This window comes from Heteronotia binoei, chromosome 2, assembly GCF_032191835.1.
Source record: "Heteronotia binoei isolate CCM8104 ecotype False Entrance Well chromosome 2, APGP_CSIRO_Hbin_v1, whole genome shotgun sequence".
Lineage (NCBI taxonomy): Eukaryota > Metazoa > Chordata > Lepidosauria > Squamata > Gekkonidae > Heteronotia > Heteronotia binoei.
In genome coordinates this window covers 123,863,154-123,885,747 of record NC_083224.1, presented here as the reverse complement: position 1 = coordinate 123,885,747, position 22,594 = coordinate 123,863,154, and the positions used below count along the sequence as shown (strand labels likewise).

The window sequence follows — 22,594 nt, the reverse complement described above, 5'->3', positions numbered from 1 at the left end:
AGAATCGGCTAAAGGTTGATTGACTGATCTTCTCTAACTCTGGAAAGGCAGAAAACAGAACAAAAGACAGATGAGAAAGAAAATAGCCATGTATGAAATCTGATCTATTCATCTGAAAGGGAAATCGATAGCTGATGGGAATTCCAGATTCGAACACAGCCAGGAGGATTCCACTTTCGGTAAACCCCTTCCCCTTCCTGCTTCCCTGCAGCTGCCCCCGCCCTCTTCCCACTTTCTGGCAGTTACGTCTTTCTACACTCGCAAGCGCTGAGTACTGTAAGGATCCACCCCCTTCCTGTCAGGCTTACAGTGTCTGCGAGGTCCTAAGGCCCGTTCTTTAAGAGGTTTTTTTCATCCCATGGAAGCTGTGTTTAAGGGCGCCAGTTCGTTACAATTCAGCATTTTGTCAGGAGCAATCAATGATAGGATCGCCTGGCTATGGTACACGCACTGCCTTACGATTATTATTGTTCGTGTTAGTGATGCCGCCGCATTAAACAAAGCCCAGTCCGCAGATCCGTCGAGACAGCAGGATCGGGCGGCGGCAAAAATGCATACACTCCAGCGTGAAACAGGCTCTTGCGAGAAAGCTACTAGCACATTTCTCTTGACTTCGAGATGGGAGTGGGACCCACAAGGGGTAAGAGGAAATGGGAAGCGTGGCACAGACCCAGTCACTTTTGTTTCGCTAGCCCGATCGCTCCTGTGCGCTCTTTTAAGGAGGCCTAGCAACGGAGGCTGCAAGACCTCTGAGCTTTCTAACTTATATCTGAGGAAGTGTGCGTGCACACGAAAGCTTATACCTTGACTATAACTTTGTTGGTCTTAAAGGTGCCACTGAACTCCTTCGTTCTGCTGCTTCAGACCAACACATCTGCGAATCTTTCAGGGCTGTATTTTTAGTTTTGCTGCACTAGGCTAACACGGCCACGCCAACAACAGCTCACTTTATTAGAATTCGCGAATCACGACCTTTATTTTTTGTTTTGCTTTTGCCGAAACTAAGCATGTTCTTCCTGTTTATCTTCGCTTCTGCTTCCTTCTCCCTTTGCTGTCTTTCTTATGGCAACTTTTAGAGTGTGAGGTCATCATAATGCAAGAAGAGTCCTGTGTGAGACAGTCCAGCACCCTATCTCACACAGTGGCCAACCAGTTGCTCTGGGAGAACCAGCAATAGGGCGTAGAGGCTGAGGCCTTCCCCTGATGTTGCCTCCTAGCACTAGTAGTCAGAGGCTTACTGACTGCCTCTGATGTGGTCCTTTTAGTCACCATGGCTAGTAGTCACTGATAGACCTACCCTCTGTGAATAATTCCCTTTTAAAGCTGTCTATTTCTGTTGCCATTGCAACATCCTCTAGCAGTGAATTACACATTTTAATCACTCTCTGAAGTACAGATCTAGTCAGGGGCATTTTAATATTGGCCATTTTATTTTCAATCCCTTTCCTAATAATTCTGAACATAGAGGTTACCATGTTTCATTGCTGCCGCACACTGGGTTGACACTTTCATTGAGCGATTTACTACAATCCCAAGTTGCAGCAAGTTCAGACCCCATTAACCTATACTTGAAGTTGGGTCTCCCCCATGTGCATCACATTACGCTTACCCACAATTAACTTCATTTGCCCATTGTTGTCCACTCATACAATTTGTGAAGATTGCCACAGTCATCCTTGGTTTTCACCATCCTGAATTATTTTGTGTCATCTGTAAACTTGGCCACTACACTACTCACCCCTCGTTCCAGATCATTTATGATCTTTGGGGCAGATATCTGTTTCTGCATAATTTCTAAAGAACCATACATATTAATAGTGCTCTATAAAATAAATAAACTGGCAGAGGCTTTCCCCTATTTACATGTGTCATAGAGGTGCCAGTAAAATATGGCTAGTGCAGGATACCACTAAACAACTTCCCTATTCTTACAGTGGCTACTATCCTTCTCTTCTTCTTTCCCCAAGAACCCTCCACAATCTCCTTCCTCAGATTATGCATGCTTGCCACTCTTGGTTTCTAAATGCTTCTGCTTCCTGTTGTCTGAAGTGAGAGTAAGAAGACCTGAAGCAAAAGCATGATCAGTATTGGTCTACTGTGTTGAAAGAAATGAGTGGTAGGAACAAGGTTCAGTTTTGTAGCAAAACATCAAAGTGACAACCCACTTCTATACTCTTCAATTGCCATCACTTTTAAAAAAAAAACCCACAAGGATAGATACAGAAAGAAGCCAAAATTTTGGCCTTTCTCTGCATCCTGTGACTACAGCCATTTCTCTATAACATTTCACAGAAAGACTGAACCCATCTTCCCACCTTCATCTCTTCCCCCCTTCCCTGCTTTATTTTCATCTCTTTTAGCCCAGACTCACATCTCCATATAGAAAAGCAGAATAGTAATATAAAATATAAATACACAAAATAATTGACTGGTCTCTGCAATCTACATTATGCTACCAAAAGGTTACACATTGCATGGCTGGATATAATGTCAGCTAATTTGGCATCAGACCACAGCATCCAGTATGATGCATCACTTTTTATTTATTTTTTTTATAATTTTTATTGATTTTTACTACAAAAAGAAGAAGCATAAGCATAGATACATGAAAGAGGGGAAGGGCATATACAGAATGGGAAAAGCAGAAAAAAAGAAAAATACAAATATATCAGTTATAATTCTACCTCCAAATAAAATACCGAATTCGTTCTACCTACAAGTATAAAGTTCTCCATATATTTTACCATCTTTATCTTTCATTATAAAACATTTTCACTAAACTATTACTAGCAATACAGGTCTAAACAATTCTTCAACACAAATAAGTATAAACAAGTCAGAGCAATCTCAACATGGAACTGGCTGGTTTGGCTTAACCATATTGAAAACATAAACACATAAAATTCATATCTTTATCCTTAAGAAGCTAAAAGAAAAATACAACATAGTATTTTGTCTATCTCGATATAAACAGTTTCTCCTGGGAGGCGTATTAAAAACAAATTTGCCAGTTTACATAATAACTGTGCTGTCTGCCTTTTTAACAATTAATCCAACTCTTATATCCCTATTGGTCTAGAAAAAACAACTTATTATATCCCAAAAATAAAAGTCACATTCCTGTTCTTATTGAAAGTTCCATACCCAACTACCCACAAGGATAAAGACATTTCGAAAGACCCTTCTTGCTAAAAAGAAAGCTATCTCCTGATTTATAACTAATATGCATCTTCTCTCTCCTTAATACAATCTGAGACCAATATCTTTATCCTTAATAGGCTAGAAATAGAACACAATAATTTATCTATCTTATTATAGACAATTTCTTCAAACAAACATATTAGAAGGAGATCTACTAATCTACAAAATAATTATGATGTCTACCTTCTTAACAATTATAAACTAACTTGTAGGATTACCCGTATTGATAACAAACAGAAGAAGCTAATATTATTATCTGTTAAAGACAAGTTCACCAATTTATCAAATAATTATGTTGTCTGCCTTCTTAAAAATTGATCTAGATTAACTATTTTTACATAAAATTCTTTTCAAAACCTTTTTAGTCCTTTAGCCTTTATGTCCATATTATTTTAGACAAGAGAACTTATTATAGCCCCCCCAAAAAGGAAAAAGAATCTCACTTAGCCTTCTAATATCACATATCAGATTTTCTTGCAAAGTCCATATCCAGCTATCCACAGAGAGAAATCTAGTTCAGGAGGCTCTTCTTTCTGAAAGATTTCCATATCATGATTTTCTGGTTAAAATGCACCTTCTTACTTCTTAATGCAGACATCTCTCTCGAAGAAAGTGGGAAGAATTCCACAGCCTTTGTTCCCAACTTCAGTCAGTCTCCATTCCCGGTCTTTTTAAATTACGCCATAGGGTTCCATTTTGATTTTCTTTTGTTCGTTTCCCAATGAGTCGCTCTCCCATTTCAATTCCACAGGTGTCACTGGGTTCTCTTTAGCACTCTCCTCATGTAGATTTGAGATTTCGCTAGCTTTCAGCACAAAAGCTCCCTTTTGTTTCTTAACCAACTCTGTCAATAAACCAAGATCTTGCCTCAGAGAATTCAAACTGCTTAAAATATCTTTTTTGTGAAAGATTTCGCTTAGCAAAGCCATTTTTCTCTGTCAGCAAAAGCAGTCCATTAATCCAAGTTGAAAAGTAGCTCAGAGTCCCAGATAGTCGTTCCTTCCCAATCTCCTCCAACTGGAGTTTTGAATGTTAGCGTATGAATGTCAATCAGACGACAAGGAGAAATCCCTCTAACAGGTATCTTATTTTGTTCAGACTGTATTGCAGCCTAATAATAATATCTTTAACAAATATCCAATTATAATCTGGGTCGGTTTAAGTATCCATATTCAGGTTAATTCAAATTGTTTCCAGTACTTAGAGATGTTCTTTAACTTTTCAAGGCCTCATTCACAGGGAAATGGGAGGTATCGACCTCTTTCCCTTCCTTTGAACTGCCCATTTATTGAAATGTAAAATGACCCATTAGCCATTGGCAATTGAAAGCTCACTTACTTGCTATGTAGAATTGTCATACTTGAGGTAGAGAAGTAATAGATCAAAAGTTTATTGAAGAGAAGAGAAGCAAGCGATCGAGCATTCACCTCTTGCTGCTGTAATGGCGATCATGACGGGGGGAGCTTCAGGGCATACAGAGAGAACAGGAACAACTGTCGTTGTGCCCCTGTATTGCTGTAAAAGCCCCATGCCAAAAAGAGACCCCTTCAGGGCCTCTTTGGGGGTGTCACATCCGTGGCACCCCTCCACTCGCCTGATTTAGGGGAGCCGCAAGCAGGAGAACCCGCGGACCCCACTAAGATCAAGGCTACGTAGCCCGGAAGTCTGATGCATCACTTTTTAAAGCATATAATGATAAACAATGTTCTTTAAGTTCCCTGGTAATCTGGTAATATTAAAGGTTTTGGTTTTTTAGCTCTGTCCTCCAAGTAACAGTAGGTTAAAGACAGCTGTGGCTGGCACCTTTCCTTGCTTTTTTGTCCACCCCCCCTTCAGAATTTTACTCCCTCCTTCCACATATGTTCTGATAGTTTGGAAGGAGATCTTTTTAAAAAAAAACATATGATAAGTTTATTTTAAAAATTCCAAGTTATCCAGAACTTCATTGGATGAAGTAGTATCAAGTATATTAATTTCACACATAAAATTCTACTGTGCATAAAGTACTTAACAAGTGGGATGTCATGATGAGATTTTTTTTAGTTTGACTCCGCTTCTTGAAATGTCTTAATAGGAATTTTACTGATTTTGTGTTGTTTTATCTGTTGTATATTGCCCAGAGCCTGTCCTCCAGTAGACTTTCTCCAGTAGAACACGGCACTTGAGCCCGAAAGATTCTACAAACCCTAATGATGTTACCAGCCGTGAAAACCTGAAATCTTTAATTATTATTATTATTATTTCCTCCTCCCTTTGAATATTGTCTCTTCCAGATATCATTGATCGGCTCTTTGGGAAACTTCAATTAGCTATAGCCAGTTCTTTTGCTGAATGGAATCTTTTTGTAGGAAGGTGCCTCTTGCCCCACTTTATGCTGTTGACCAGTTTTTTCAGCCCTTTCGGGTTTCATCTTAATGAGATCACTAGTAGGACATTTTATTTAGAAAATGTAATTGGTGCATCTCCAGAGATTTGCATATAACAAGGGTCTAAAATCTCATTGAAGTTAACGATGTACAGGACTGTAAATGGCTATTGAAGATTTGGCAAGAAATATGAACTTTCTTAATCTCTTGTTCACTTGCTTAGGAGTAAGCCCCATTGAATTCTGTAGGCCTATTGCTGAGCAAAATGCATAGGTTACATATCTCATAAGATTCCCCACTCTCCATATAGATATTAAAGAAATAATTACATGAAACTAGAATTTATATTACTTAGACTTTAAAATCCATAATGGCAAATTTATGGATAGTGGAATGAATTAGAATTGATTTTGGTGATTTTCAATCCTAAAATTCCCTCAGTTTCACTCACACACTTCTTATTTATATATTGAAACATGAAATTTTTACAAAAATAGAAATGCTCACATCTATTAATAATTACAAAGTAGAAGAGGAGTGTACAGGGTCGGATGAATGGAGTGAGTGAGTGAAAGAAACGTTTAAAACAGTCCTGAAGCAAATTGAGCCAAGTGCCCTCTGTGGTGCAAACTTTCACTTGCCCTCACTGGTGCTGTGGCCTAGGTCCTAGTCTGGTTGTCTCTGTGGCATACCAGCACCAGGAAGATGGTTTGGCTCTGATAGCTCCTGGCCACCAGGGGATCTCCAGGGTAGCAGCCCACTAGAAAATTTCTCACTATATTAAAAGGCCAGTCAATCCATTAGATAGACTATAATTTTTATCCGTGACCAATCCCTGCAGAATTTAAAAGGAGGCACAGATCCTCTAAAAAGATGCTTTCCTGACCTACTCTCACTTGTTGTGAGTTTCATCTTTTGTACTGTTTCTCAGATTTTAGGAAATTGCTGTTTGGTTCTGGGAACAACGTCTTCATGCCATTTCATGGCAACTAATATATTTGCGGAATGCCAGCCTGGATGAAGCACAAACCGGAATTAAGATTGCCGGGAAAAACATCAACAACCTCAGATATGCAGGTGATACCACTCTAATGGCAGAAAGTGAGGAGGACCTAAAGAATCTCTTGTTGAGGGTGAAAGAGGAGAACGCAAAAGTAGGCTTGAAACTCAACATCAAAAAAATTAAGATCATGGCATCCAGCCCCATCACTCCTTGGCAAATAGAAGGGGAAGACATGGAAGTAGAGACAGACTTCACAAATTTTAGGATCCAAGATCACTGCAGATGGTGACTGTAGCCATGAAATTAAAAGACGTTTGCTCCTTGGGAGGACAGCTATGGTGAACCTGGGCAGTATAATAAAAAGTAGAAGCATCATCCTGCCAACAAAAGTCCGTATAGTCAAAGCTATGGTATTTCCAGTAGTAATGTATGGCTGTGAGAGCTGGACCATAAGGAAGGCCAAGCGCAGAAGAATAGATGCTTTTGAGCTGTGGTGCTGGAGAAGAATCTTGAGAGTCCCTTGGACTGCAAGAAGATCAAATCAGTCAGTCTTAAGGGAAATCAACCCTGACTGTTCACTGAAAGGTCAGATGCTGAAGCTGAAATACTTTGGCCACCAAATGAGTAGGGAGCACTCACTGAAGAAGACCCTGATGCTGGGAAAGAGAAGGCAAAAGAAGAAGGGGACGGCAAAAGATGAGATGGCTGGACAGCGTTACTGATGTAACTAACACAAATTTGAACAGACTTCGGATGATGGTGGAAGACAGGAGGGCCTGCATGATTTGATCCATGGGGTCGCAAAGAGTCGGACTGGACTGTGCGACTGAACAACAGCAGCAGTCGTTTTGGCTTTGGCTGGCCACGTTTAGATTGAGAAAGTCCAGAACTGAAGGCCTGGCTTGACTCATATGGATCTTTTTTTTTAATTTGCAGGTGCTTTGTGGTTTGGCAGCACAGATGAATTCGGTATTGGACTAAGGTTGCACGTCCTTGCCCCATTGAACTCTCTAGGATTTATTTCTGAAAATCCCTGCGAGTGATCCGGCTGCATATACTCTTCGGGATCTTCGGTAGTGTTAACAAGGCATTTTCTCCATGAATGCAAAAAGAAGCAGAGTTGTTGCGCAATTGTGAGATTTATTCGCATTATAATTTCTCAATTTCTTTTCGAAGTGCTCATGGCAAACGAGGGCTATGGTTGGAGACGCTCTGTCCCACCTTAAAAATCAAGACAAAATACCCGAAAGGGCAGGAAAGGCGGAGGAAGCATCAGAGCGTCTAGTGCGCCTGCTCTGGGTAATCCCCAACGCACGCGTATTGGCACAGCAAGACTTGAGCCTTCTCTAAGCTTTGGGTAGAAAGTAGGGGGGGGTTGAAGCTGTGCGGAGTTGGTACTCGGCGTCGGAACGGGACCGAGTCTCGCTGTGGAGTAGGAGCACCGGAAAGCCTCCTCCTTCCCTCTCTCTCTGCTGGGGCTGGGAGGAGAATATGCGGGCCAGGGCGTGAGAGCGGGAAGGGTTTGCCCGCGCCTCTTTGGGGAGCCGTCTATGGAAGGGGTAAGTCCAAAACCAAAAGCAAGTGGGCCATCGGCGCTTTTGTTTTGGGTCGGAGGACTTGGGGTGGGGGAGGTGGTCTGAAAAGAGGTGTTAGGCATGGGGTAGAGAGGGGAATTCTCAAGTGTTCCCTTCCTCCTCTTGGAAGCAGGATAATGGCCGAGCTTCTCTCAGAAGTCCAAAGATTCGACTTTTCGCTCCCCCTTCCCGGTCCCTCAGAAAGACGAGGGCCCCTCTTCTGTTTTGCTCCGCCGCCCACGACTGTAGTTGGACGGGGCCGGGCGGGGGGGGGGGGAGGCCAGGTGATTGGTGGGTTCGGTGCAGGCGAGGTGGGTGAGATTAGCAAGAAACCCGCTTCCTTCCTTGCGCTACAAGTTGTTGTTCTTTGGCCATATCAGCATCCCGACCAGAAGCGGGTATGGCTGACATCCTGTTTATATCGCACTAGGAGCAGTATGTGTGTGAGTGTTTGTGTGTGCTTCTCACATCTTGGGGATCTCGTCAAGCAAATCGAACAGATAAGCATATTGAAAGGCTCGTGTTCCTTGAGCTGTCATAGTTGGAAGTTCCTTGTTTTCAGAATAGTTTTTTTAAAAGTGTGTGTGCGGGGGTGGGGGGGAATCTATCTTCTTGGTTAGATTGTGGAGGGAAGAGGAACTGATATATGCCCAGATGGTATTTGTATGAAAAGGTGCTGGATTCAAGTAGAGTTTAGTACCTTGGAGAAGAAACAGGCCAGTGGTTTTTAGCTGAACTTGTGTAAATTGTATGTTCAATAAAAGCCATTTATCTTCATTGTCTTCTAAATCTGCTTTTCTTGGAAGTAAAAATACATAAATAATGCAGATATCTTGCACTTGTCATGAGCAGGTTAGATGTGAATGAAGTGAGTTTCAAAAAATTAGTGGCTGCTATTATTCACAATAACTACATAGGCTGTTGCTTAAAGTTGATGTAACCATATAGCGTATTTAGGAATTGGGACATCAAGTAAACCTCAGCAAAGTCTCTGGCATTTATAACCATGTAATTTGAAGTCTGTGTATGGGGTGGGGTGCAAATTTGCAGCATCCTCTTCACTTCAATTTCTTTATAGCAACCTCTTCCATAAGAGGTGAACAAAGATATGTTAAATGCAACTATTTTCTGTCAGTCATCCAGCTGATTTGTTTGTTTTGATACGTGGCTGTTTTGTATTGTCAATATTGGGACATAGCTTATAGCAGATAGATGTGATTGAATTGTTTTTTTATTGCTTGTTGATAGATTTTGTAAACTGCTTTGGCAGACAGCAGTATATGAAATAAATCATACACATGCAGTCTACTGAAAGAGAAATTCCTGCTATTTTAGCAGTAATTTTTTTAAAAGCTTGAATTGGGAAAATAGTGGTGCCCCAAGTAGACCATGATCTGCTTTTTAAACATGTTTATTTTTTACTTGTGTCAATTTTATTTATAAAATATTTTGATTTTATGGCCCAAGACCAGCAAATACTTAAATTGGATATTCAGAGCTTTGTGTAGAAATTATTTTTATTGAATTAAGGTGTGTAGAAATGTGACCATCATATTGGTATGATACTATAACAATAGCTGTAACAGGTTCTCTGAATTACCAGCTTTTGTTAAAAAATGTAAGTCTCTAGCCTCTCCCTTTGTAGAGGGTGTGCCTTTCCCCTTGTAAACCCCCCTCACTTGGGCAGGGATGGAAGATGGCTGTCATGCGGGTGGGAAAATCTGAATTTTTCCACCCATGCAGGAGCCGTCCAGGCTTTACTGTGATGTTTCCCCAAAACTTTGGGGGAAAGCAGGTTTGAAAAAGATTGGCTAAAAGCTGGGGAGACCCTGGGAGCAATGAAGCTGGGGCAGATAATGTATCACGTATATGTTTACAAGTAAGTGAAACATACTATCACACAGTTCTCAGGTCATCTGAAAAGCCATTAATTAATTCATAGATTTTCATCCTGCCTTTCCTCCAACGAGCTCAGGATGGCATTAATCAGTCTTCTCCATTTTACCCTCACAGCAACCCCATGAGGTAGTTTAAAAAGAGATTTACTGGCCCAAGGTCACCCAGCAAGCTTCATTGCACTGGGTGATTGGAACAAATGCATCTCCCAGGTCATAATCTGACACTTAAACCACTATATAAAACCATACAACTTTGAAACAGCCAAGCTTGCCTAATATTTTATTGGCAATGGCATTCATTCATCATTGCTAATTTCCTGGAACAACTTTAAAAATGGAAAACTTGTAGAAACAGAAAGCACTAGAAAATTGTGTTCCACACTTCTATAATTTAGAAGTGACTTTAGTAGCCTATATAATGATAACCAGCTCAAACAACTTCTGACAGAATTATGATTGACCCAAGGTCACTCCAGCAGTTGCATGTGGAGGGGTGAGGAATCAAACCCGGTTCTCCCAGATAAGAGTCCATACACTTAATCACTACACCAAGCGGCGTACTGAAATCTGGAGAACCCGGTTTGATTCCCCACTGCTTTGATTTCCCCACTGCCCCACATGAAGCCTGCTGGGCAACCGTGGGCCAATCACAGTCCTCTCAGAACTCTCTCAACCCCACCTATCTCACATGCCTGTTGTGGGGAGAGAAAGAGAAGGTGATTATAAGCCACATTGAGACTCCTCAGGGTAGAGAAAAGTGGTATATAAAACCAACTCTTCTGCTTTCAAACACAGATAGTGGGCCTTTTCACCTTGCCGTCCGTTTATTTCTAATCCATACCTGTACTTGTGGTAAATGAAGACATACCCTTTCTTTGTACTTTTAAGTATCTTTAGTTCTGCTGAATCAGATGATTTTAAATGTCCCAAGGTTAAAAAAATACTTTTATCTAGTTACATAATGATACCTCACTATTTTAGTGAAAAATGCACTTCAATATATTAACTTTTTATATTAATACTTTGTTTTAGGTTGGTTATTACATTGTCAGTTTACTGGTGCTGTAGTAGTATGAAGGCCATAATGAATGCCTAAAGGAGTGACTTAAAATGCCATTTTTGAAAAATCCTGTCAGTGGTTTGAATCCGTTGTCAGGATCATCATTTAGAAGTATAGATAAAAAAATGGTAGGCAGAGAAAAGAGGCAGCATGAACTCTGTCCTTGTTGGTATCTACTGAAAATAGGACATATCTGTATGTGAACAAAAATGTTCAGATAAACTATAAGACTATTAACATAGTCACAGTCCCGTTGGGCAGTATTAGTAGTCAGTTCTTGCAAATATCTGAAGTGTTCTTTGAAAGGCAGAACAAGAACTGAATTTGTGGAAAATTTGTGACTTAATATATACAGATGCATGTTGTACAAATATACATGATCTTTTCTGTATGGTGCTGAAGGTTGGAACTAGTCCATGACTGATGATCTTTTTAATGTTAATATTGTTCACCATCTTTTTAAAAGATAATCTGATTTAGATTTTCAGTTTATATCTGTTCAGTATCCAGTTAACTTCTCACAGATACAAAATATTTTCTTACACATTTATCTCATATTTTGACATATTTATTGCCTCACTGTTGTTCCCCATACATTTGTTGAACCTATAAATGTTATTCCTGTTTTGTCTCCACATATCTTAAAATATCTTCATCATATTATATGCTAATTTGCTGTTCAGTCTCTGTCTATAAGTTTGAACTATTATTTTCCATTTCATTGTATCTGAAGAAGTGTGTATGCACTAGAAAGCTCATACCTTTAATAAAACGTTGTTGGTCTTAAGGGTGCTACTGGACTATTGCTCTGTTGCTTCAGACCAACATAGCTGCCCACCTGGATCTATCACCTTGCATTTGTTTGCTTTGATTTAGTTACTTCTGAGTAAACATATATTGTAAGGTTGTACTGTTACATCCCAATGAATTCAATGGAACTTACTAGTATATAAGCACATTGGATTGCACAAGATTAACTCCTGCAATTTACTGAAGAGAGAACTGATATGCCTGAGGACGTGTACTAAAAGAACTGTATGCTTTGTAAGACAAAGTTTGAGTCCAGTGGCACCTTTAAGACCACCAAAATTTTATTCACAGTATACGCTTTGGTGTGCAAGCAGTTCTTCAGATACATTGTTTGTATAACAGAAGGTTATACTTTGAATAAAACTTTGGTTGACTTAAAGGTGCCACTGGACTCAAACTTGGTTCTACTGTTTCAGACCGATATGTACCCACCTGAATCTATCTGTATGTTTTGTAATAACTGTTGTCTGTCTCAAGTCTCCAGAGATAAGGTAGGGTTAAGGATCTAAACTAACTATAACCTCAAGCTTTTATCTTTGTCACACAGGCAGAAGGCTTCATAGGGTAAGAAACACAGGCTTTTCCCCCTTAAAATACAGGTGTAAATGGATAAATAGGCTATATTCCTGTAAAAACTAGTGTAAAGGCACTTGCTTTTCTCCATATATGGAAAACCATGTATTAATCTTTAAGGAGTACAGGAAATAACACCTTTAGTTGAAGCAGTTTCAGAGACTTCATTTCAATGGGTTTAGACTAAAGTAGCTGTTCATGCACTTGTACTGTTAAGCTTCTGTTCATGCTGGAGCCTTGATCTACATTATTCTTGTGTTGAGGACTGTCTGCAAAGGGCTATAGATAACAGGTTAGAGTTAGGGTTTGATGTTCCGTGCAGTTATATATAACAAACAGCTGTGCAGAGGTATTTCTACACAATCATATGTAAAATATGAGTTTATAGATCTTAAAATACTTCAGCTAGGTTAAACTCCTGGAGTGGTTTCAAGCAGCTTATATTGTTTGAGCAGGAAGTTATTCCTTAGTACATGCCAAACTGTTTAGATCCATAGCATTTTGTTCATCACCCAGTCTGACCTTTCTCTGTTCTTGCTACGCAATCTCATGGATGGAGTGGCATCCTCAGGCCCATGTCCTCTTAGCTAATGACAACTCTTGGATGCAGATGATCCCTGGTGGAGAGTGCAAGGGCCAAGCTGTCCAGCCATTTGTGGGCATGGGACACATTCCTCATGACAGTGAGGAATAGGGCCCCTGGGATGTGGAAATTGGAATGCAGAACAGGGGTAGAAGTGTCTGATGAGGTTAGGAAGGCTCCCATTCTCCTGGTTTTCCAAAAACTATGCAAAATTGAGTTGTTCTGGGAGGCTTTTCTACAGGGTATCAAGGAAATGCAGAATGGTTTAGAAAGCTACTTGGGTAAAGGTTTAGGGACTGTAGTCTGTAGTATTGTGTGTAGCTCATAATGCCTGTTGCTATCAGTAGGATCCTACTATGTAATTTGGCATCATTTAATCCATTATGTTAATAACTACATTTTGCTTCAGTTCTGTTTTCAGATTTTTGTTTGGTTCCAGATTTCTACTATACAAATCCTATTGAATGGGTGTTCTGTTCTGTGGAACATGTTGATTTGCTCTATGTAATCCACTTTGAGTCCCAGTGAGAAAGGTAGACTATAAGTAATGTAAATACTTATTGTTTCTCCTCAGTTCTCACGTTTGAGGTGTTGTATTGTTTCTTACTAGATACATTAAATTGGCTGTGTCCAGGGGATCAGCTTTTGATTTTCTTAAAGAAAATTATGTTAATAGCTTGCAGTTTGTGCTATGATTTACTTTTGGGATTTCTCACTCTCGTTTACCACTTAGTGTCATTGTAGCCATTCTCCTAAACATCTTGTTGATTTACACTAACAGGAGAAAAAGTTTTCCTTTTGTAGCACCTCTAAGGCTAACTCCACAAGCTCAAACGTAGCTATTTATAATCCTGGCTCAAGGTTCCAGTGTGTACACCTTTTTAAAAGGGTGTAGAGGTGTAACCACACAAATTAAGCACATTCATTTTAAAACTAGAACAAAAGCCCACAACTCAGAAGGAAGTAATGTAGAGGAAATGCCTGAAAACTAGCACTTGGGTGTTGAGGGAGGAAGCTGAAATGTCATACAAGAATACAAGTCTAGATACATCTTGAGGGAATTTAAGTCCTTCCAACTGGAGCTGAAGAGGTTCTGCTAGTGTCTCTCAGTAAAAGAACATTTCTTGGCATGAGGATTAAGGTTATATTTTAATAGACATCTTTTTACTTTAAAGTTTACCTTAATGGGATTACAAGAATCTAGCTACTACATCATTAAAGTGTGAACTAAGCCCCCTACCTAAATTATAAAACAAAAAATGCTGAACACTCATAATTATAACCATAATTGTGGTAGGGGCAAGGTTCCAGGAATCCTAAATTCTACTTTATGTTATAAGGGATTCCAGGTTGTTGTTTTTTTAAAGCAGTTCTTGTAAAATGCAGTCATAAACTTTTAATACATGAATATGTATTTTTATTTCAAACTAATCTCTTTCCTTATACTCTAAGATACTGTGCTGTGTGAATGTCTTGGTATATAAAGTAAGAAGCCTTCCACCACGATGGAATCTCTTCTTAACTTTGGCAGTAGAATTGGTTACACCACTGGCAGAGCAGACAAAGGGAACAGTTTATGGAGCACCGGAGCATGAGGATAGACTGTGGACTAAACTCATTTTTTTTAAAGAGGTAAAGATGTGAAGGGGATACAGAAATGAAAAAGCGGGTTGCATATCACAATTATGTATATAAAAATTATGTAACACAGGGTGTATGAAACAAAAAGCATTTCTCCTCAACAGCCCCTTCATTATAATTTTTAGAACACTTATCTGTAAAATACAATAATACTTATGTTGAAGTACATTTATATTAACTAATCTGTTTTATATCTACATGACTGATTTCATCTTTGCTATATATCTGATATTATATATTTTGCCACCTCCACCTACTCAGTGTAACTTTTAGCAATAAGTAATATATCAGTACAGAAAGCAAATCTGTCATATAACTCATAATAAGGTAGAGGATATTTCTACTCAGGATTCACTTCTTTATACATTTATATTCATGATGTTACATTTAAAACTTATTCTTGTTCTGCTTAGAGCCCTGTGGTGCTGAGTGGTAAAGCTGCAGTACTGCAGTCTGAGCCCTCTGCTCACGACCTGCGTTTGATCCCAGCGGAAGCTGGTTCAGGTAGCCGGCTTCAGGTTGACTCAGTCTTCCATCTTTCCGAGGTCGGTAAAATGAGTACCCAGCTTGCTGGGGAGGTGGGGGGAAGTGTAGATGACTGGGGAAGGCAATGGCAAACCACCCCGTAAAAAGTCTGCCGTGAAAACGTTGTGAAAGCAACGTCACCCCAGAGTCGAAAACGACTGGTGCTTGCACAGGGGACTACCTTTACCTTTATTCATGATGTTACATTTAAAACTTATTCTTGTTCTGCTTCTACATTCCAATACATTTGCATACAATTTTTGAACTACTTCTAAATTTGTCTCCTGCTTGCATAATGCACACTCTTCAAATTTTGATTGAGCAGTTTCTCAAATAAGTTGTTACTTTTGCCATTACTGCATATTAGGTGAGTTTATTTTCCTATTCTTCTAGGCAGGAGGAGACATCTAGTTTCCATTTTGCTTCATAGTTGATTCTTGCTGTTGTCACTGTGTATTTTAATATCTCTTCCATAATATTTGGTAATTTATTAGGCAGTATGCAACTGAATTCAAAGTTTGAGTAGTGTTTCTTGACAGGAGGCCTGCTCTCTTACTTTGGGAATTCAGTGATCTTCCAATGTGCTGGACTCTCTTAATTATTATGATAATCAACTGGCTGCACTGTAAATTAAATCATATGAGCAATAGCAACATTTGACTGGCTCTTTCTGTCCATAAAACAACTCATTGTTTTAGAAAGAGGTCTTGATCTTTTTCTTTATAGCTGCCCTGCCTCCTGTTCCATATAGATGCCATTTTAAAGCTCCCAGGTCATACTTCTGCAAAAAGAAAACAAAAAAACAAACTACTGTAGGGCTAAAAGTGGCACTTGTATTAAATGCTATTGCCTCTCAAACTTCCCAGTTCTGCAGTTTATGGAGTCCATAAATTTAATCTCAGGAAAGAAAGGAAAGCATAACTTTCTTAATGTGCATTGTTGGTTTGTTGGGCCTCTGATGCCCGACGTTTATTACCTCTGAACTCCATCTTCAAGTATCCCGGTAAAGTTCCATTTAAGGTCATAAGTATAGGCTGCCAGTTATCCCAGAAATTAGAAAATGAATTGGAGAGATGGAGATGGGGAAGGTAAGGCCTGAATGTCATGGATGCAAGGATATTAGGGAGGCAGAAGAAGCAGAATATGAGTGTGGACAAAACAAAGACAAGGATAAGCAAAGAGAGAGGATTCTGAGGGAAATGGGGTTTGGAAGAAGCAGCTGAAGGGCCCAACACTGGTAGCGCTGCTATTGGAGATGGCATTACTTGCAGATAGTTGAGCAAATCTGTTCTTGGTGAAATAAAGTATGGAAATATAAGGGATAAATTTAGAAACAGTAATTTTCAATAAATATTTACAAGTTTTACCACATATGTACCCTCATACCTGTAACAAACTGCCAGATGTTATATTATTATTAGATGTGAATGTGAACATATTTAATGAAATCACATTGATTAATTTCAATTCCTAAATGAAATGACATGTTAATTGGTTGGCAAAAAACATGAAAAATATTATGGGGGCATTTCTGAGGCCCTGAGATAGGGATTGTTCCATTGAAGCACTGAAATATCTAAGATGTTCTTATTACTTCATTCTTGTTATAGATGTACTAAAATTTAACTTATATTTAACTTTAACATATAATGTCCTAACTTCTGTAGCTCACATTTATCAGACTGTTTCTATACTAAAATATTTTATGCAAAATTAAGGAGTAGCTCTTGGATAATGCCTTGCGTAAAGTGAGAGCAGGCACAGAGATTGTCCAGTTACTCCTATTGTAAGCCGAAATGCCCTCAAAACGAGGTTGAGGAATTAGTCAGGTGGGCACCTGGCTCACTAGGGATCTTTTCCCAATGTATACAAGATTAACCATCCAGAGAGTAATGCTTAAAATATTAAGGATTCTAATTAAGTAAAACAATTACAATTTATTCTAGAAAATATAGGCATACATACAAGATAGAATACTCATACAATCATACATTCAGTCCTAGGAAATATAGAGAGAGATATAGAGACAACACATGGGTAGACAAACAGGGTGATATTTGCCTATTGTAATCTTCAAGGAAGGCTCCAATGGCGACAAAAGAGGATGGGGGAAATGGACCCAAAACTGTGGCCAGAATTGGGGATGGATCTAGACAGCGGAACTGGGGTACTGTTAGATGCACACGAGTGGAGTTGAGTCAGAGGTTAAATAGACTACCTTAGACCCTCAGGGGCTGGGAGGTATGAGGGAGGAGAAAGGGGAGGCTCTGCAGTGACCATAAGGGCTGGACTTCTGCAGTAGCCAGTAGCAAGTTAATTGGTGGCACCTAATTGGGTGCCCATGACTGACCAATGAACAAGCTTGGTCCAGGAGTACCTGAGTAAACTTTCAGGTTGAAACAGACCTGGGGGAGGCTCCAAAGTGACAGTTGGGAAGAAGAATAGAAGTGATTACTGGGTGGAGAATACTTAAGACTAAATGGACTTATCTAAAAGGGTGACAATAGAGAATCAAATGCTGGCCTAGGTAACACCCAGCTCATACAATGGAACTTGGCTCTGGCTGAAGATGGTCTTCCTCTTCTTCAGTCTTCTTCTTGGCACCAGTCTTTGTCTAGAGTTCCATTAAACAAAGAAAGTGGCAGTTGGACTATTAACCACTCTGGGGTGGGTAGGTTGCTTGTAGGCCAAAGGTGACATCTGGTGTGTACGTGAGCCTTCTGTTGGGATGAACTGGAGTCAGGAAAACAAGATGGATTCTGGTGGTGGTAGTCTTTGGTTCATGGAAACAGGCTGGAAACTGTTTGCCTGTACAGTTCATGGTGGCATGGTTTCTTCCACTGCAGCGGCCAAGACTGGGCACACAAGGAACAGCTGGAAGCTCGTCTGTAGTTCTGGCTAACACCCATCCAGAGATGTAGAATGCTGCTGCAAAGCTGAGGCCTATAAGCCTTAGAAACTGGGGGCAAAGTCCTCTTCTCAGAGCAGATATGTGTGAGTCAAAACTCCAGGCACCCTGGCAACCATACTGGTGATCACGACGTCCATGTGTATGAAAAGTAGGGGGCTTTTCCTTACACTATACCGAGGTGGCCAAACTTGCTTAAAGAGCCACACAGAATAAATGTCAGATGTTTGAGAGCCACAAGAGGGAGGGAGGGAGGGAGGAAGGAAAATAGATGGTGGAAGGGTGGAGAGAGGCAAGGTGGAAAGAAAGCAACTTTAACTTTAAATGCATTACCTAAGCCGCCAGCTGACTTGTCTTGGAGAAATAATCTAAAGAGAGAGATTTCTTCTCCAAGCTGGTTGACTGGGTGGCGGGGGTTTCAAGAGCCACACAATATGTGTGGAAGAGCCACAGTTTGACCACCCTGTCCTGTACTCTTTGAGACTTTTAATGGGATATATTTCCAAATATATATGCGTAGGCTGTAGGCACTAGATTTTGTTCCTGGAGTTAGAAATTCTACTTAAATTAATCAAACACATTTACTTTTAGTTAAGCCATATCATTTAATCAGTTACAGTACTACAATCTGAAAAATTAATTTATATATCTAAAAAATTCTGTTTGCATATATCAGAGTCATAAACTTTCATTTCACAGAGAGTCATTTTTCAAAAGGTTTAATTTTCTAGGAATTTCTAATACTACTGAATTAGTATTAAAATCTGTAACATATTGTGTTCAGTTTCTACTTATGAAAAAATTGTTTTTTCCTTGATTGACATGAGATATGATAAAAAAATTTATTAGGGCAACTGTGGAAATGAATTCATGCTGAGCCTAAAAGAGAAATATGATTTTTAAAATGCAAATGACGAGAGGAAGGGGAAGGTCCGTTGTTGTATCTGAAGGGTTCATACTCATCTATGACCTACAATAACAATTGAAGGTCTGCAGTTAATTTCTTTAAATGAAACAACTGTTGAAGTTTTGTAGTATTGGGTGCCACAGTTTGCTATAAATTGATAAAGTATGGAAATAATGTCACAATTTATAATTGAGACCCACTTCTATAATTCTTGAGGCAGTCAAGATCAACAGAACAGTAAATAAACTCAAATGGCCCACAAAAAACCCCCACCAAAAAAGGATACTCTCAGCTAGCAAGCAGGTAGATGTATGAGTAAGTGGTCCTTTTAAATACTCTACGCATAAGTCATTTAGGCATCAAGTCCTAACCGGCTTTTTGAAGTATCTAAAACAGTTGTCTTAATAATGGTGAGAGATGTTCTGTGAATGAAGCTAGGTCCACAGCCTGTTTCATTACTAAACCTTTGGAACAGTCTTCAAAGGCAAAACGTGTTAAAGTAACCTGATGTAATTTGGAGCTTTGATAACCATGCCAAATGCTGCTTCTCCAATGAATGCTGCAGTTGGTGAACTTGATGAAAGTAGTGAAAACTGAAGAAGAAGAAGAAGAAGAAGAAGAAGAAGAAGAAGAAGAAGAAGAAGAAGAAGAAGAAGAAGAAGAAGAAGAAGAAGAAGAAGAAGAAGAAGAAGATGATATTGGATTTATATCCCGCCCTCCACTCCAAAGAGTCTCAGAGTGGCTCACAATCTCCTTTACCTTCCTCCCTCACAACAGACACCCTGTGAGGTGGGTGGGGCTGGAGAGGGCTCTCACAGCAGCTGCCATTTCAAGGACAACCTCTGCCAGAGCTATGGCTGACCCAAGGCCATGCTAGCAGGTGCAAGTGGAGGAGTGGGGAATCAAACCCGGTTCTCCCAGATAAGAGTCCACACACTTAACCACTACACCAAACTGGCTCTCCTGAGAAGGTCTGTATCTCAATTTATAGATTTGGATTTATTCCTGTGAATCCTCTAGGAAGAATGCTATCCTGTCTGGAACAAGCTGACTCCTTTATCCATTGTAAATGTGGTGGGATCCCCACAGTCTTTCCTGGTGACAGCATTCTCAGAATTCTTCAAGGTGATCAAAATGATTTTGGTCCCAAACCAAGGCTTGAGGATGGATTGTAATAGATCAAGAAAATCTGCCACCTCTTAGAGAGCCCAGATATATCTACCCATTAAGCATCTTGTCTTTGTATTTTTGGATTTTATTCCACTGAATAGAATTCACTCACAAATTAAATGGGAAAGGATTTCTGCTTTGAAAGTACCATACCAAAATAAAATCATTTGCCTTCAGTTTATAGTCCACACATGTCCCATTTATTACTATTTCTTACTTGTGCAGCTTTAAAGAATATAAACTTGTGGGCTTTGGAAAAGGGAAGCTGAAATTCTCACAGTGGCAGATCATGTGTCAGATATATATCATGTTTCATGCTTGTGCATCATCGTGTTTTTCAAGACTACATAGTCCTCAACATTATGCCAATGTGCAAGAATGGTGGGGGGATTTTTTATGAATTTCTTTATTCCATATGTTTGCTTGGTACATCATTTCTTTAAACTGTGTTTATCTTTGCATATTTTACTAGATATTGTGTCTGATCATCAAATGATCTCCTGTTCTTGAATTGCCAAACCTCATTTCGTATTCCTTTTGGCCAAACTCTTGCTGCTGGGCATTCCCTGACTTTTAATTTAGACTTTAAAGGAGCTGGAATATCAGGAATGATTTCTTTTCAACTGTCCCTGCTAGAATATCTGCTTGTCTTTTCCTCATTTGGTCGAAGAATAGCAAGGGGAGGGGTCAGTCAGAGTTTCCCGTTCTCTGTTACCAATATCACCAATCTATATTGCATCCACAACATTGTTGAGGCTATATTTCACACATGTGTATAGGGGAGATCCAATTTCAGAACCTCAGGGTGAAATGCCATTTGTCTTTGTTTGCATTAGTGATACTGATCTGTGCACTAATAAACGGATAGATATATAAACCCTTTCGTCTTGACAAAATGGAGCTCTCCCATTGGTTGGATGTGCGCTCCATCAGTCTTTGGCCCATCAAACCATCAATCAAAAGTACTTGCATGCAATTGGTTGAGTCAACTCCTCTCTCTGGCCGAGTGCCTGTTTCTAGCCATCCAAGCTGATTCTGTCAGTAAAAGGCAACCAATCTTGGTTCTGGCAGTTTCTGGATCTTCTACTCTCCCATTGGCTGAGCCGCCTGTCACACTGTTTCGTAGAGGAGAGAAAGAAAGCCTTTCCTAGATTGACTTAGGGAGGGAGGAGGAGGAGGGAAAGAGCCAGAGAAAGCCTTCTCTCAATTGGCTGAGGGCTCCTCCTCTGGAAGGGAAACAGAGAGATTCATTGAGAACTCATTGGACCCAATCCTGACTAGGCCTGCCAGTTCCAGGTTGGTGGAAAATTCTTGGAGATTTTGTGGTGGAGTTTACTGAAGCCAGAGTTTGGGGACAGGATGGGCCTCATCTTAATATAATGCCATACAGTCCAGGGGTAGAGAGATCTATTGTTTGGAGTTTAGTTGTAATACCAGGAGATCTTCAGGCTCTGCCTGGAGGTTGGCTACCCTAGGCCTGGCAGCACCTTCTGGGTGACTTTGGTGCCACCTGACTGGCATTATTTAACTCAGCCTGGGTGCTTGCTCCTGTTCAGAAGCAGCCCCCCTATGACAGCCAGTGTGACTTAGCAGTTGCCATCTCCAAGTTGGGAATTTCCTGGAGATTTGAGGAGTGGAGCCTGCGCAGGGTAGGGTTTGAGGAGGGGTGGGGCCTCAGACAGGTACAGTTCTATCACCCTCCTAGTCAGCCATTTCCTCCTGGGGAACCACTATTGCCAGTTTTCAGGTGAGGGCTGGAGATCACTCAGAATTATAACTTCACTCCAGATGGCAGAGATCAGCTTTCATTGAGTGTGTGTGTGAATGCCTTCGCTTGGGTGGGTGGGAAGACAGCAACCTGGATAGCCCAGGCAAGCCCAGTTTCATCAGATCTTAAAAGCTGAGCAGGGTCAACTCTGGTAAATACTTGGATGGGAGACCTCCTTGGAATATCAGAAGTCAGGAGACAGGGGCAGGCTTTATTCAGCCAACTCTCTGAATATCCTCCACGTCTCTAATAGGGGTCAGTCACCAGAAGTTTGCCATGACTTCCAGGTGTGTGTGTGTGTGTGCGCACGCACATGCAAATATCAAAAGGAAATAAAATAATTTTTAAAAGCAAGTTTAATCTTAATACAATCATTAGAGTGAACAAGTGGGGACCTGCAAGAAACTTATGGGGAGGGTGCATCCCTTCTCTGTCTGAGGAGGAGGGCATCTTGGAATATGTGATTCCGACTAATTGCTTAGGAGACAGGGCTAAACTCTTCCAACTTCCTGTGTCCCAGATGGTAGTTGCCTTGGCTCACTTACTTCCTGTCTTGTTAGAGCAGAGCTCTTTGTTTTACTTGCTTTTCACCTGTTGAGAGAGAATT

General features: G+C 40.2%; 1 protein-coding gene across 4 annotated transcripts in view; it reads left to right on the top strand.

The window, feature by feature from the left end:
- The window catches only part of JAK1 (Janus kinase 1), a 142,826-nt gene that overhangs the window by 45,267 nt on the left and 74,965 nt on the right, over positions 1 to 22,594 (top strand). Inside the window, exon 1 of one of the 4 annotated variants that reach the window (XM_060231952.1) lies at positions 7,820 to 8,129. The exons of 1 other annotated variant lie outside the window; for it this stretch is intronic. The gene's annotated coding sequence lies outside the window, so the exon portion shown is untranslated. Of the gene's footprint in view, positions 1 to 7,819; positions 8,134 to 22,594 lie in introns of those variants that run through there. 2 more of the 4 variants (XM_060231954.1, XM_060231955.1) reach the window with 2 other exon arrangements.